Below are 15,303 nucleotides of genomic sequence, written 5' to 3'. Positions count from 1 at the left end.
CGATAAAAGGTACCCCCGACCCTTCTAACCAGTGACGCCATTCCTCCAACGCTAACTTGACTGCCAACAACTCTCTGTTACCAATGTCATAATTGCGTTCGGCAGGGGATAATCGATGAGACAAAAACGCGCACGGATGAACCCTGTCGTCTGTGGGAGAACGCTGGGAAATCACTGCACCTACCCCCACCTCTGACGCGTCGACCTCCACCACGAACTGACGTGATGTATCAGGGGTAATGAGGATGGGGGCCGAAACAAAGCGGGCCTTCAGTTTGGCAAACGCTGCTTCAGCAGCGTCTGACCACCTGAACGTAGTTCTGGGGGAGGTCAAGGCGGTCAGAGGTGTGGCTAGTTGGCTGAAATTGCGAATAAAACGCCGGTAAAAATTGGCAAATCCCAGAAACCTCTGTAGGTCCTTACGAGAATCTGGACTTGGCCAATCCACCACAGCCTTAACCTTCTCAGGATCCATGCGAATTCCCTCAGACGACACGATGTATCCCAGGAACGGAACAGACTGTGCATGAAAAACGCATTTCTCCGCCTTGACAAAAAGCCCATTCTCTAGCAACCTTTGAAGCACTCGTCGGACGTGCTGAACGTGTTCCTGGAGAGAAGATGAAAATATCAATATGTCATCCAGGTAAACATATATGAACTGGTCAACCATATCTCGCAGCACGTCGTTGACAAGTGCCTGGAAGACTGCTGGGGAGTTGGACAGCCCGAAAGGCATGACCAAGTATTCAAAGTGCCCCCTGGGGGTGTTAAACGCAGTCTTCCATTCATCCCCCTTCCTAATGCGAACCAAATGATAAGCGTTACGCAAATCCAATTTAGTGAAGATAGACGCTCCCTGCAACCTCTCGAAAGCTGAAGACATCAACGGCAAAGGATAAGTATTCTTTACCGTGATGCTGTTCAACCCTCGGTAGTCAATACAAGGTCGCAGAGACCCGTCTTTTTTCCCCACGAAAAAGAACCCCGCCCCCGCTGAAGAAGAGGAATGGCGGATGAACCCTGATGCTAGAGAATCAGAAATATATTTCTCCATAGCCTCCCTCTCTGGAACAGAAAGTGAATATAACTTGCCTTTAGGCGGAGACTTACCTGACAGTAAATCTATGGCACAGTCATAGGGACGATGCGGAGGAAGAGAAGCAGCACGAGACTTACTGAACACTTCCTTCAGGTCTAGGTACTCCGCGGGCACGTTAGATAAGTCCACTGCCTCCTCCTGAAACTTAGAGACAGCAACAGACGAACAGGCAGAGACAAGACAAGACTCATGACATTTATTACTCCACTCCACCACTGATCTCTTCTGCCAGTCAATTTTGGGGTTGTGTGTGATGAGCCAGGGGTGTCCAAGAACAATGGGTGTGAGTGGAGAGTCCAGTATGTAAAATGAAGGAGTCTCAGCGTGGTTGCCAGACGTGATGAGTGTGACTGGTTCGGTGATGAGAGCGATGGTGGGAAGATCTTGGCCGTTGAGTGCGTGCACAGGGTAAAAGGGGGATATGAAATCTTTGAGAAAATGAATGGTCCATGAAGTTACCTTCTGCCCCAGAGTCCACCAGTGCATGACAGTCGTGATTGTGGCCTGACCATCTTAGTCTTACCGGAAGGAGCGTAGATGTAGATGAGGTCTTTTCAGCGGAGATCCCACCCGACAGTAGCCTCATACTTACTGTCGGGCTTGGCCTTTTACTGGGCAGTTGTAGGCGAAATGTCCTGCTGCCCCGCAGTAAAGGCAGAGTCCTTGGGATCTCCGCCTTTCCTTCTCCTCCCGGGAAAGCCGAGCTCGCCCGACCTGCATGGGCTCGTGATCGTAGACGGGGCTGACCGCGTCCCCGCCGCTGGACCGCTGACTCTCGGTCCCTCCCAAGCTCCGGCTAGACAGTGTTCTGCGTTCCACCCTGGTCAGTCTCGCATCCACTCGAAGGGCTAGATCTATTAGCTCATTTACAGAGGTGGGTAGGTCCAGGGCGTATATCTCCCTTTGAACGCGGTCAGCCAGCCCATGCAGGAACATGTCCCACTGCGCCTCCTCGTTCCAGTGACACTCTGCCGCCAGGGTTCTGAACTCAATAGAGTAATCCGATACCGACTTCTCGCCTTGTTTGAGTTCCGCAAGCATCCGAGCCGCTTCTCTCCCGGCGACCGCTCTATCGAACACTCTTCTCATTTCGGCGGCGAGTGTTTGGAACGAGGCGCAGCATGGATCTTGGTTCTCCCACACCGCCGTTCCCCAGAGTGCCGCTCTCCCAGTCAGAAGCGTTAGCACAAAAGCCACTTTGGTTCTCTCCTGAAGAAAAGTCCGGGGCTGTAGAGAAAAGTGCATTGAGCAACGAGTGAGAAATGCTCTACAAAAGTTAGGCTCACCATCATATGTCTGGGGAACTGGTAGGCGGGGCTCTGACTGGGGTGCCTCTTCAGGTGGGATGTGAGGAACGGCTGGTGTGGGTGGCGCAGTGGGAACTCGTAGCAGTTGTACTTGCTGGGTGAGCTCGGACACCTGCGTCACCAGCGCTTGAACGGCGCGAGCCGTCTCATTCAAGTTCTTCTCTTGATGATCCATCCGTTGAATGCTGGAATGCACGAACTCCTCCAGTGGTGTAGATACACCTGCTGCTTCCATAGTTGGTCAGATCGTTCTATCACGATCAAAAACGAGGAAGCAAGGATGCAAGTAACTCTATTTATTTAAAGGTCAGAAAACACAAGAACACTGGTGACGCAGGGACTAGATGATCAGGCGTCCGGTTGTTGAGTGGTGATGATCAGGTGTCCGGTAGTTGAGTGGTGAGGTGATGAGTGCCGAGTGGTGAAGTAATCCAAGGAACACGAAGACAGGAACAGGACACGAACTGAAACTCCGACAAGACCAGGACCAACACGCACGAGAGACATCACACAACGATCTGACAATGAGAGGAGAATGTGGTGAGATTAAGTAGGCGAGTGAATGGGCTGCAGCTGGTGAGATGAGTACGCTCAGCTGGATCGCTGATCAGTGAATGGAGTGGCAACGCCCATTCCCACACAACCACACATAACAACAGAAACACGAGACAAAAAGGAAACAGTGAATTTATAAACCGTGACATTCAGGGCTTTTTGAAGAAACTCAGTGACTCTTTTTTTTAAACTAAGAAGAACTTTTGAAAAAACTCAAACTCTTTCATGCTTTCTGAAGAATCTCAGAGACTTGTTCAGGCTTTTTGAAGAAACTCAGTGACTCTTTTTTTTAAACTAAGAAGAACTTTTGAAAAAACTCAACTCTTTCATGCTTTCTGAAGAATCTCAGAGACTTTTAAAGGCTTTCTGAAGAAGCTCAGGGACTCTTTTTTTAAACTAAGAAGAACTCTTGAAAAAACTCAAACTCTTTCATGCTTTCTGAAGAATCTCAGAGACTTTTTAAGGCTTTCTGAAGAAGCTCAGGGACTCTTTTTTTTTAAACTAAGAAGAACTTTTGAAAAAACTCAACTCTTTCATGCTTTCAGAAGAATCTCAGAGACTTTTAAAGGCTTTCTGAAGAAGCTCAGGGACTCTTTTTTTTTTAATCAAAAAAGCTTACAGCACCTGGGGCCTCATGTACAAAGACTTGCGTTGAATTCATACTAAAACATTGCGTACGGACAAAGCTGTAAATGTGCGTACGCACAAAAAAAATCAGATGTATGAATCTCTGCGTACGAAGGATCCCACGCATATTCTCTTTGTACATCCCAATTAACGTAAAAATGAGCGCACATGCACGAGCACAACGCCCCACCCAGTCTCCTCCCTTAATTAAATACATTTAAATATGGTAATGAGTCCACTTTGGCAAAAGAAAGGAGTAAGAAAATGGCTAAAGCAAGCGGCAAGAAGTGAAACTTTACAGAAAGTGAATCGGAGGTGCTACTATCGGAGGTAGAAACGAGAAAAAAAAAATATTTGGAACTTTAATTGTCCTCCGGAATTAATAACAAAAGGAAAAAATATGAGTGGGAGAGTTTGGCTGATGCCGTCAATGCGGTGGGATCTGAAAGTCGCACTGTAAATGGACTTAAAAAGAAATGGTCTGATATAAAGGTGGACATTAAATGGAGAACTGCTGCGCACCGACAAAGTGTGGGCAGAACAGGCAGTGGTAAAGGGGTCGATGAACTTACACCCTTTGAGCAGAGAGTTGCCTCAATTATGGGTGACACTTTACTCTCTGGAGTAGTATCTGCTGCTGTGGGAGACTCGGATTTACTACAGGACTGCCACGAAGGTAACCGATATTATCTGCACATTTATTGAATGGAAATATTTCCGATTCACATATGCAAATTCTTCTTCAGATGGCGCCTTTATAGCAATGTGTGTGCAGTCGATCGCTCCGATTACATTAGGAAAACCGGCTATCGCTGCAAATTTTAATGCGTTTTAATGTTTGGCTGGGCAACTGCATCATATGGGAACCTTATACCTGGTAGACATGCGGATGATCCCGACCCATACCGCTGGCATTGAGTGGCTCAAAGACGACTGGCTTATTCCTGAGCGGTCTGCCAGTTGCCTTTGGAAAGAACCAGTTGCCAGGAAAGCAAGTGTTGTCAGCACCTGCAAGGGAACGGGTATTGCGTGGCTCCTCGCTGTCTCTCTCTTTAGATTCGGACCCAACTCAGCACAGAGCTCCAAGAGGATAGCCTTTGGAAATCTGAAACGGCTGATTAGCCAGTCATCATCCTGGGCCAGAAAATCATTGTGGTCCCTAAAAACTCGTTATCTTCGGATTCTGCCATTAGCAATGTCCTCTAATAAGGCCAAAGCTGCCATTGCCATAGACTAAGGGTTGTATCAATTTGCATATGCTTTTATATGTTCTTACTTAATTGCATAATTGATAGAATATTCCCATAAGGCTCGTGTGACAATATATGTAAATTATTTTATAAATTGCAAATTAATAGCAATGCTTCCTACAGGTGGTAGTGCGATAGACTTGTAGAACAATTCGCTGTGTAATGTTTGCAACTTAACTTCATTGCCTATAAGAGTCGCCAACGGACAAAAACTATGAGAAATGTACGTACGCCAGACATGAAATTGGCGTGGAGGAACGCACATTCTCACGTTAATTTCACTGTTAGTACATCCGACCGTGAGCGTGAAAGCTGGCGTAAGCAAAGTTTTTGTGCGTACGCAAGATTGATACATGAGGCCCCTGGTATTCCCAGGCGGCCTCCCATCCAAGTACTAACCAGGCCCGACCCTGCTTAGCTTCAGAGATCAAACAAGATCGGGCGTGACCAAGATGGTATGGCCATAAGTGAAAACTGCTGCCAAAATTGGGCTATTTAAAAGGTTAGACCATTAATGAAGAAAACTAAGAAGAATTTTTGAAAAAACTCAAACTCTTTCAGGCTTTCTGAAGAATCTCAGAGACTTTTAAAGGCTTTCTGAAGAAGCTCAGGGACTCTTTTTTTCAAACTAAGAAGAACTTTTGAAAAAACTCAAACTCTTTCATGCTTTCTGAAGAATCTCAGAGACTTTTAAAGGCTTTCTGAAGAAGCTCAGGGACTCTTTTTTTTTAAACAAAGAAGAACTTTAAAAAAAACTCAAACTCTTTCATGCTTTCTGAAGAAGCTCAGAGACTTTTAAAGGCTTTCTGAAGAAGCTCAGGGACTCTTTTTTTTTTTTTTAGATCAAAAAAGCTTACAGCACCTGGTATTCCCAGGCGGTCTCCCATCCAAGTACTAACCAGGCCCGACCCTGCTTAGCTTCCGAGATCAGACAAGATCGGGCGTGACTTTTTTTTTTTTTTTTATCAAAAAGTACAAAAATAATATTTACATAACTCATATTTCATACCTAACATTCTCAAACTCATTGCATATTAGGTCCATTTTGCATATACATCATAAACTTTGAATTTACGTCATATTACATCATTCAAACAAAACCAAAAAAAAACTTTTTACCCAACTAAAATAATCATTTTTTTTTTCAAAATTTTAAACTTAAGCCTTCTTTTATACTTATAAATCCACTTTCTTCTACAAATGCTCTTTCAAATTCATCTTTGCTTAGGTATTTCCACATTGTAAACACATTCTTTCTAACAACACTCTTGAAAACATCACTCACATCCACTTTCTTTCTATCAAAGTGTAAGGACTGGGCTAAGTGGGTGAATCTGAATAACTAAATACATCCTGCTAAAGACCAAAAGTCTCTGAATGTAAATTAACCCAACACACACACACACACACACACACACACACACACACACACACACACACACACACACACACACACACACACACACACACACACACACACACACACACACACACACACACACACACACACACACACACATTCCCCCACCAGTGAAGACCACACTCAGGACAGAGCGTGGTGTCCGATTACAAGACATTTTATGACTGATCGGAATGTCCCAAAGGAAGTGGATTCCAAAGCGAAAAGAAACTTATTTTCTTTAAAAGACATTTAACCAGATATATTCGATGTGTTTTTATGTGTGTCCATTTGCCCATGTCACATTGGAATGACTATGATTTTATCGTAGCTTAAAGTGAATTATAAATACCTTCATTATGCATTTTAAATATAACTGTCTATTCCCATAACTTGTACACATAGTTCTGGACACCTCCAGAATGCTTTCGGTGTGATCAATCAGAATACGTACAGTAATATCCAGTAAAATATAGTTTACTATGTTTTCCATCTTTGGAGTGAAAAGAGACCAAAACTAACATCACTGGTGCTCTTAGATAACAGCGTTTACGACCCAAAGGAATGTTCACAGAACATTCTCTGAATTCTAACCAAGGAGGAGAAATGAATCCTGTATTCATATATATATATATATATATATATATATGATCTCAAGTGGCTATTATATATCCACTTGAGAATTGTATGAACAAGGTATCTAAGTTCCCTATTTCATGAGTTGCCTTTTTGTGGTTTGGTCTATGTTTCTCGACAACTCTAATGCGATAATGTTTTAAACTTTGCCAACTAATGTTTAACCAAATCCATTTGTGGCAAGTTTGGTCTCAAACAACGAGGAGGAACGGCAAATTGATGAAGGACAACCGGAAGAAAGCCTACAACAAGAAATGGAAGGAGCAGCAAGCATCAGAGAGAAAGGACAACAAGAGAACGATAAAGAACAAACAATGGAGCAGGACACTCAATGGACAGTTATGGACATTTCGGACAGTTTTAAAAGCTACCTGGATGACGTGGAAAAAGATGGACATGAAACAAAGGATCAAAGTGAGACTGAAGGTGAAGAAGAAACAACGACGGACAAAGACAGAGAGGGGAAAGGACAATTAAGAAGAAGACTAGTAAAGGTAAAACCAAATATTGGTAACGCAAGAAAAAAAGACTATTTTAAAGGTTTTAGGTTGTGAAAATAGGTTTGAAGGGTTAAAGGATCTGGAGGGAGGAGATGAAGATTAATGGTTTTTATGTATTTATTTGTTTTTCTTTTAATGGCTTTTAGTTGTGTTACTTTTAATGCCATAGGACTTTTAGACGTAAGAAAATTTGAGAAAGTGAAAGAAATGTTCAAGAATGAAGATGTGATTTTATTACAAGAGACTAACTGGAGGGAAGGTTTTATGACTGAAATAAGAAAAAGATGGAACGGAGAGATTTTATATAATAATGGGGATGATAGGCAGGGCAGAGGTGTAGCGGTTTTAATAAAGGAAAACAGAGGTGTAAAAGGTAAAACAATATACAATGATAAAGAAGGGAAATGTATGGCAGTAGAAATGGAATTTGAGGGGAAAGTAGTAGTTGTGGTTAACGTTCATGCGCCAATGGAAGAGAACAAAAAGAAGGAGTTTTTTAGTGTTTTAAGAGAATTCCTAAAGAAATACAAAGAAGTTATAATGATGGGTGATTTTAATACTGTTTTTAGCAAATTAGAAATGGGAGAGGGAATGGTTTTTAAAAGTGACAAAGGAAGAAAAGAGTTGAAGCTATTAATGGAAGAAAATAATATGATCGATGTATGGAGAGAAAGAAATGAAAAAACGAGAGAATATTCAAGAAGACAATTAGTGGGAAATTTTATGTGCAAAACAAGAATTGATTTTTTATTATGTACAAGGAACGTTGGGGATTTTATTAGTAACATTAAATATGAAGAAACAAGTCTAAGCGATCATAAACCAATTTTTATGCAAATAGACTGGAGTTCTGTGAAAAGAGGGCCGGGAGTATGGGTTTTAAACACAGAGATTTCAAAAAATGAAGATTATATTTTAAATGTTAAAGAGATTATTGAAACTGAAAAGGAGAACGAAATGTATATTGAGGATAAAAGAATATGGTGGGAAAATACAAAATATTTAGTTATGAAGTACTCCAAGCTAATACAGAAAAGTAAGAGAAATACGGAGAGAGAAATAAGAGAAAAATTGAAAAAAGAATTAAATGAGAATGGAAAAGATTTACAAAAAACAAAAGAATTAGAGGGAAAATTGAAAGAAATGGAGGAGGAGAAATATGAAGGAGCAAGACTAAGAAGTAAGGCAAAATACACGGTGGAGGGCGAAAAATGTACAAAGTTTTTCTTCGATCTAGAAAAAAGTAGAGGGAAAGCGAAAATGATAAAAGAAATTAGAGGAAAAAATGGAGTGGTTGTGGGAACAAACAAGGAAATACTAAAGGAAATAAAAGCATACTATGAGAATTTGTTTAGTGCAGAGGGAGTGAAAGAAGAAGAGAAACTGGAGTTACTGAAACAAATAAAAACAACCCTTGGAGAACTAGACAAAAAAGAGTGTGATGAAGAGATAAGAGACGAAGAGATAAAAAGAGCAATAAGTGAATTAAACAAAAAGAAAAGTCCGGGTATAGATGGTTTGGGGAGTGAATTTTATATAGTTTTAAAAGATTTTTTAACTAGCATTTTAAAAGAAGTATATGTAGATGTTTTTTAAGAAAGGAGAACTGAATGAACGAATGGGAATGGGTTTAATGAAATTGATATACAAGCGAAAAGGAGAGAAGATAGATTTGAAGAACTACAGACCAATAACGATGTTAAATACAGATTTAAAGATTTTATCGAAAATTTTAGCCAACAGATTGAAGGAAGTAATGCCGAGTATAATTAAAACCAACCAAGCGTACGGAGTGAAAGGAAGAGACATAGCAGACACAACAATAAGTCAAGTCAAGTCAAGTCATCCTCATTTATATAGCGCTTTTAACAATGTAGATTGTTTCAAAGCAGCTTTACAGAGATAAAGATATAATTTAAGGTAACAGAGATTGGTTTGGTTTTATAGTGGCTCTTGAAAAATGTTTTTTCCAGCTAAAGTTAGTTTTGATTGATTCACTTCCGTCTAAATGATAGTTTGTTATTAAATTAGGGGCCGCTAAGACGACACCGTTCTCTCTAAACAGACTTTAAACGTGAACCTGTGATAGACGCTGATGGCGTTCACATGTGCATTAAGAATTGATTCTATAGTTATGTGCGTTTGAATATATGTGCGCAGGTTTATAATTCCTTACAAACCATGCCTAAACAAACTACTTGTCTATAAATTTTGATAATTTTTATTTTATCTTATCACTTTGGGTAGGTACGCGAACCGAAAAATTCCACAACGCATTATCTGTAGAGTGGTATAGGGATCCTCCATAGGGAGAGGCTAGTTGGCACTTCAGCACTGCATTGTCATCGGGTCCAGGCGAAAGTCCTTCGTCAGATCTGGAAACGGCCTGGATCCGGCACCTTGCGGGAAAACCTCGGGATAAACAAAGACACTAAAATTAGCGTAGATGCCATTCTTCTTATGATGTAACGAGTACTTCAGGATTTGAGGGAAGTGTTCCCAGTTCCGGCTGACCTAATCTAAGCAGCCTAATATTAAATTAAAGAAGTCTATAGAGTGTTATGTGAATGCTAAGTCAAAGAGATGTGTTTTTAGTCTAGCTTTGAACTGACAGACTGTGTCTGCTTCCCGGACAATGTTAGGAAGATTGTTCCAAAGTTTTGGTGCTAAATAGGAAAAGGATCTACCGCCAGCAGTCGATTTATATATTCTAGGTATTATCAACTGGCCGGAGTTTTGAGATCGCAATAGACGTGAAGGACTATAATGCGTTAAGAGCTCGCTCAAGTATGGGGAGCTAAACCATTTAGTGCTTTGTAAGTAATCAGCAATATTTTAAAATTTATACGATGTTTAATAGGGAGCCAATGCAGTGTTGACAGAACCGGGCTAATATGGTCGTACTTCCTGGTTCTGGTAAGAACTCTAGCGGCTGCGTTTTGAACTAGCTGTAGTTTGTTTATTAAGCGTGCAGGGCAACCACCCAGTAGAGCATTACAATAATCTAGCCTTGATGTCATGAACGCATGAACTAGTTGTTCCGCATTTGTCAATGAGAGCATATGATGTAATTTAGATATATTTTTAAGATGGAAAAATGCGGTTTTACAGACACTAGACACGTGACTTTCAAATGAAGGATTGGTATCAAAGAGCACACCCAGGTTCCTAATTGACGACGAAGACTTAACAGAGCAGCCATCAAGTGTTAGACGGTATTCTAGGTTATTACGTGTGGAAGTTTTTTGTCCAATAATTAGAATCTCTGTTTTTTCAGAATTTAGTAGTAGGAAATTACTAGTCAATCAATTTTTGATATCAACTATGCATTCCGATAATTTTGTGAATTGGTGAGTTTCGTTAGGTTTGGAAGAAATATAGAGCTGAGTATCATCAGCATAACAGTGAAAGCTAATTCCATGTTTCCTAATGATATCTCCTAAAGGTAGCATGTACAGAGTGAACAGCAGCGGTCCTAGTACTGAGCCTTGTGGTACGCCATACTGAACTTGTGATCGATAAGACATCTCTTCATTTACTGCTACAAACTGATAGCGGTCAGATAAATATGATTTAAACCATTCTAATGCAATTCCACTAATGCCAACATAGTTTTCTAGTCTATTTAAGAGAATGTTGTGGTCAATGGTGTCAAATGCAGCACTAAGATCAAGTAACACTAATAGAGAGATACAACCAAGAATCGGATGATAAGAGCAAATCATTTGTGACTCTAATGAGAGCTGTCTCAGTGCTATGGTGCGGTCTAAATCCTGACTGGAAATCCTCGCAGATACCATTTCTTTTAAGAAAGGAACACAGTTGTGAGGATACTGCCTTTTCTAGTATCTTTGACAGAAAAGGTAGATTTGAGATCGGCCTGTAATTGAGTAATTCTGTAGGATCAAGTTGCGTTTTTTTAACAAGCGGTTTAATCATAGCCAGCTTAAAGGTTTTTGGTACGTATCCTAGAGACAAAGATGAATTAATGATGTTAAGAAGAGGATCTATGACTTTTGGAAGCATCTCTTTCAGTAGTTTAGTCGGTATAGGGTCTAACATACATGTTGTCGATTTAGATGAATTAACGAGTTTGCAAAATTCTTCCTCTCCTATGGCAACAAATGAATCAAATTTTACCTCGGGGAGACTATAATGCACTCCCTGATGTGATGCTGTAGTAGACGGTTGCATAGTTATAATTTTGTCCCTAATATTATCAATCTTATAAGTGAAGAAGTTCATAAAGTCATTACTGCTGTATTTCTTGGAAACTTCTTGGCTTGAAGCTTTCTTTTTCGTTAGTGTAGCCATTTTTTCAAATAAATACCTTGGATTATGTTTATTTTCTTTTAATAGGGTTGAAAAATAAGCAGATCTAGCAGCTTTTAAAGCCTCTCTTTAAGCAATCGAGCTCTCCTTCCATGAAATCCGAAAGTTTTGTTTTCTTCCAGTTGCGCTCCATTTTTCTGGCTGCTCTCTTAAGGGCCCGGGTGTGCTCGTTGTACCACGGTGTTGGACTATTTTCTTTAATCTTCTTTAAGCGCAACGGAGCAACTGTATCTAAAGTGCTGGAAAGGAGAGAGTTAAAAGTTTCTGTTGCAATATCAAGTTCTTCTAAGCTATCTGGGATGCTGAGACGATGAAACTGATTAGGAAGATAATTGATAAAGCAATCTTTAGTGGCAGAAGTGATAGGTCTAACATACTTGTAACACGGTGTTGGCTTTGCAGCCTTGGCTAAATGTAATTTACATGAGACTAGATAATGATCTGAGATGTCGTCGCTCTGCTGCAGAATTTCAACAACATCAACATTGATTCCATGTGATAATATTAGATCTAGAGTATGATTACGACAATGAGTAGGTCCTGACACGTGTTGTCTAACTCCAATAGAGTTAAGAATGTCTTTAAATGCCAATCCCATTGCATCTTTTCCATTATCTACATGTATATTAAAATCACAAACAATTAGGAATTTATCTGTAGTCAATACTAATTCTGATAGAAAGTCAGCAAATTCTTTGATAAAATCTTTATGGTGCCCTGGTGGCCTGTAGGCAGTTGCCAGCAGAATTCTCAAACTTGATTTATCGTTTACATTATATATTTTTACTAGGGCTGTCAAAATAACGCGTTAATTTCGATTAATTAATCTGAGGAGAAATAACGCGTTAAAAAAAATAACGCAGATTAATCCATTCCGTTTTGACCTTTGCGGAGCCGTTCTAGCATTCGTGTAAAAAGAAGGAGGGAGACAAGAACGCGCTGCTTGGATCATTGTTTGGAACATTTACTTATAACAAACGGAGTTCGTCAAACTCTAAAGTACCACATAAATGCAAAGCATCCAGGAGTGTGTGCGTGAGTCGATGAGTGTGTCTGAGAGAAAGCGCGCTTGTGTGTGTGTATGTTGTAACTTTTCACGCGCTCTCACGTCACACAACCATTTTCTCACGCACAGAAAAATCGCGCACCAAAGAGAGGACACGGAAAGAGACAAGACAGAGCACGTTACTCATGATATTAAAAAAATCTCAGCTCTCAGATTCTGTTAATTTTATTACGAAAATCAAACAATACCGTTTTGGCGCTTGTAAATGTGACATGGCAGATTCCTATAGCGGCACGTGAACCGATCATCTCTAGCTAATAGTAAATAAACACGAATAACCAATGTTGAAAGATACAGTAGGGCAGCCTAAAACTTACCGAAATGTATATTCCTCGATCAATCAGTGTTTTTCAACCGCGAAAAGAGGTCAATAAAACAGCTGGAGAACAATTATGTCACATAACATTTAGCCCTAAGTTACCTCAGGAAAGCCATTTCATGACCATATAGCATGTTATAGTTGGCTATAAAAAATAGCTATAGAGAGTATTTTTCAAAATTTATGTAGCCTACTACTATATTACGTATGTATTATATTTTTACTTATATCAAAGTTGTTATTTGTAATAAACACGCATTATATTTAATTTGAGCTATTTTTAACCTTAAATACTACCAGCTGATATGGCTCTCTGTATTTTTACAGCATTGGGTGAGATTTTTTTTTCTTGAGAAAAATGAATGCTTATCTTGTGTACCTAATATTTATCCAAATGAGTCAATATTGCATCAAATCACAATAATTAAATTAAATTGAAATCGTGAAATTTGTGTCAAGCAATAATAATAAAAACGTAGCTTACCAGAAATTGTACCATGTAAACATTGTAAGATTGTGTATGCGATTAATTTAGATTAATTAATTACAGAGTATGTAATTAATTAGATTAAAAATTTTAATCGATTGACAGCCCTAATTTTTACATTAACTCTCTGGGGTCGAGAAACGCGCCGGCGCGTTTTGCTGTTTTTTTTCCACATAGCAGCAACATAGACTTAAAATACTCCGTCATTTTTGGTCATATAAATAAAATCAACACATGATTATAAACTATAGAGGGTCTTCTTTTTTTGTGTACACTCACATTAACATCAAAACCGTGTGCTTTTGTAAAATGAAGAAAATAAACAGGGTGTGCTTTCTGCCTCTCTGTCTCCGTTAAATTTTTTTCTGGTGCACGTCTCTAAACTTAAACAAAGCTCAGCGAATACTATTCACACAAGCACGAGCAATATATCTTTATTATCATTTAAGTTTGTACTTTTAAAATATGTAATTCAAAACTAAAATAAATATTCTCTGTTTATGTAATCTATTAAAAAAGAGAGAGGTGTCAGCCGATCTCATTATCGTTCTCTTAGCTCATTATTCTGCTAATCTGACACGCCCACGGAGAGCGCGCGGTATTCAAACGCAAATGATCTGAAGCAACACATGCAAAGTGTCAACGCCCCTCATAAACGCGATGACACAACAAATGTAATCATCAGATTAATGTAGCCTACTATTTCTTCTTGCGAGGCTGTGTGAGGAATAATCCTGGGACATTTACCTCAGAACATGAGCTGGTTTTTTTCATTTCGAGGAGCAACGGATCCATCTGATAAGTAAGTTTTTTTTTTATTATTGTTCTAATCGCGATATCATAGTGTATGTAAACCGCAAAAAGACTGTTTAAATATGAATCGCGTCTGTGTGTGACTGAATGAACTGAACAGTTTTTACCAAACCCTATTGCTATACTGAGATGAGTGAAAATCGACTGAAATATGTTGAAATAACGTTAAAATGTCTTTGTATTAGCAACGTATTAAACTGCAAATTAATTATTTATATGCCCTAATATAGGCTCATAAAAACAAAAAACGACATGCCTATGTTACAGACGAAATATGAAAGACAACATTTCGTCGACTAGTTTTGGATAGATTATTAACTGTTTACTGTAAACTAGACTACTGCCACATTGAATAAGCTTTTGTTCACCAATTTCTGCTCAAATGTTAAATATATTAGGCTATGTTTGTTTTGTCAAAAATAAAGTCATCAACTAGGATGCTATTATAGTCTTTGTTCCAATGTAGGCTTTATTCAAACTAATGAATCCTTAACTTTGAAATATGTATGATAAAATGTATACTTTAGTTTTTACAAAGAAATATTACACTTGAAATATTGTTATTTTAATTGTTGCTGTAATTGTAACCTTTTTAATAAAATAGCAAATAATATATTTACAAGGTAGATGTAAACTAAATCTTAAAAGGTCAATATAAGCCTTCTCTTCAAATTATTTGTATTGTGTTTTATTAGTGACAAATTTGGGGAGAGGATACATATCCAAAACTTTCTGAAAATACAGTATGAGAATTAACTACACAATTACTAGAAATGTTCACCTTGGATATTATACAATTTGCAAGCAAAAATACAAGTGGAAAAATACTATTTTTTTATAGATGTTTCCAACTGTGAACCAATTTTGTAGTATATATACACATTTCTTTTCTTGTGTCCTTGTATTCTTT

The 15,303-nt window shown here is 39.1% G+C and overlaps 1 pseudogene; it reads right to left on the bottom strand.

Annotated features, from left to right (window-relative positions):
* Window positions 1-5,191: 5,191 nt before the first annotated feature.
* On the bottom strand, window positions 5,192-5,310 carry LOC143739442 (5S ribosomal RNA; annotated as a pseudogene).
* Between the last annotated feature and the right edge of the window lie 9,993 nt (window positions 5,311-15,303).

This window comes from Siphateles boraxobius, unplaced genomic scaffold (genome assembly GCF_051911475.1).
Source record: "Siphateles boraxobius isolate OS27281-9 unplaced genomic scaffold, OSU_SipBor_1 16, whole genome shotgun sequence".
Classification (NCBI taxonomy): domain Eukaryota; kingdom Metazoa; phylum Chordata; class Actinopteri; order Cypriniformes; family Leuciscidae; genus Siphateles; species Siphateles boraxobius.
The sequence above is the reverse complement of the archived record's forward strand: the minus strand, read 5'-3'. Positions and strand labels throughout refer to the sequence as shown.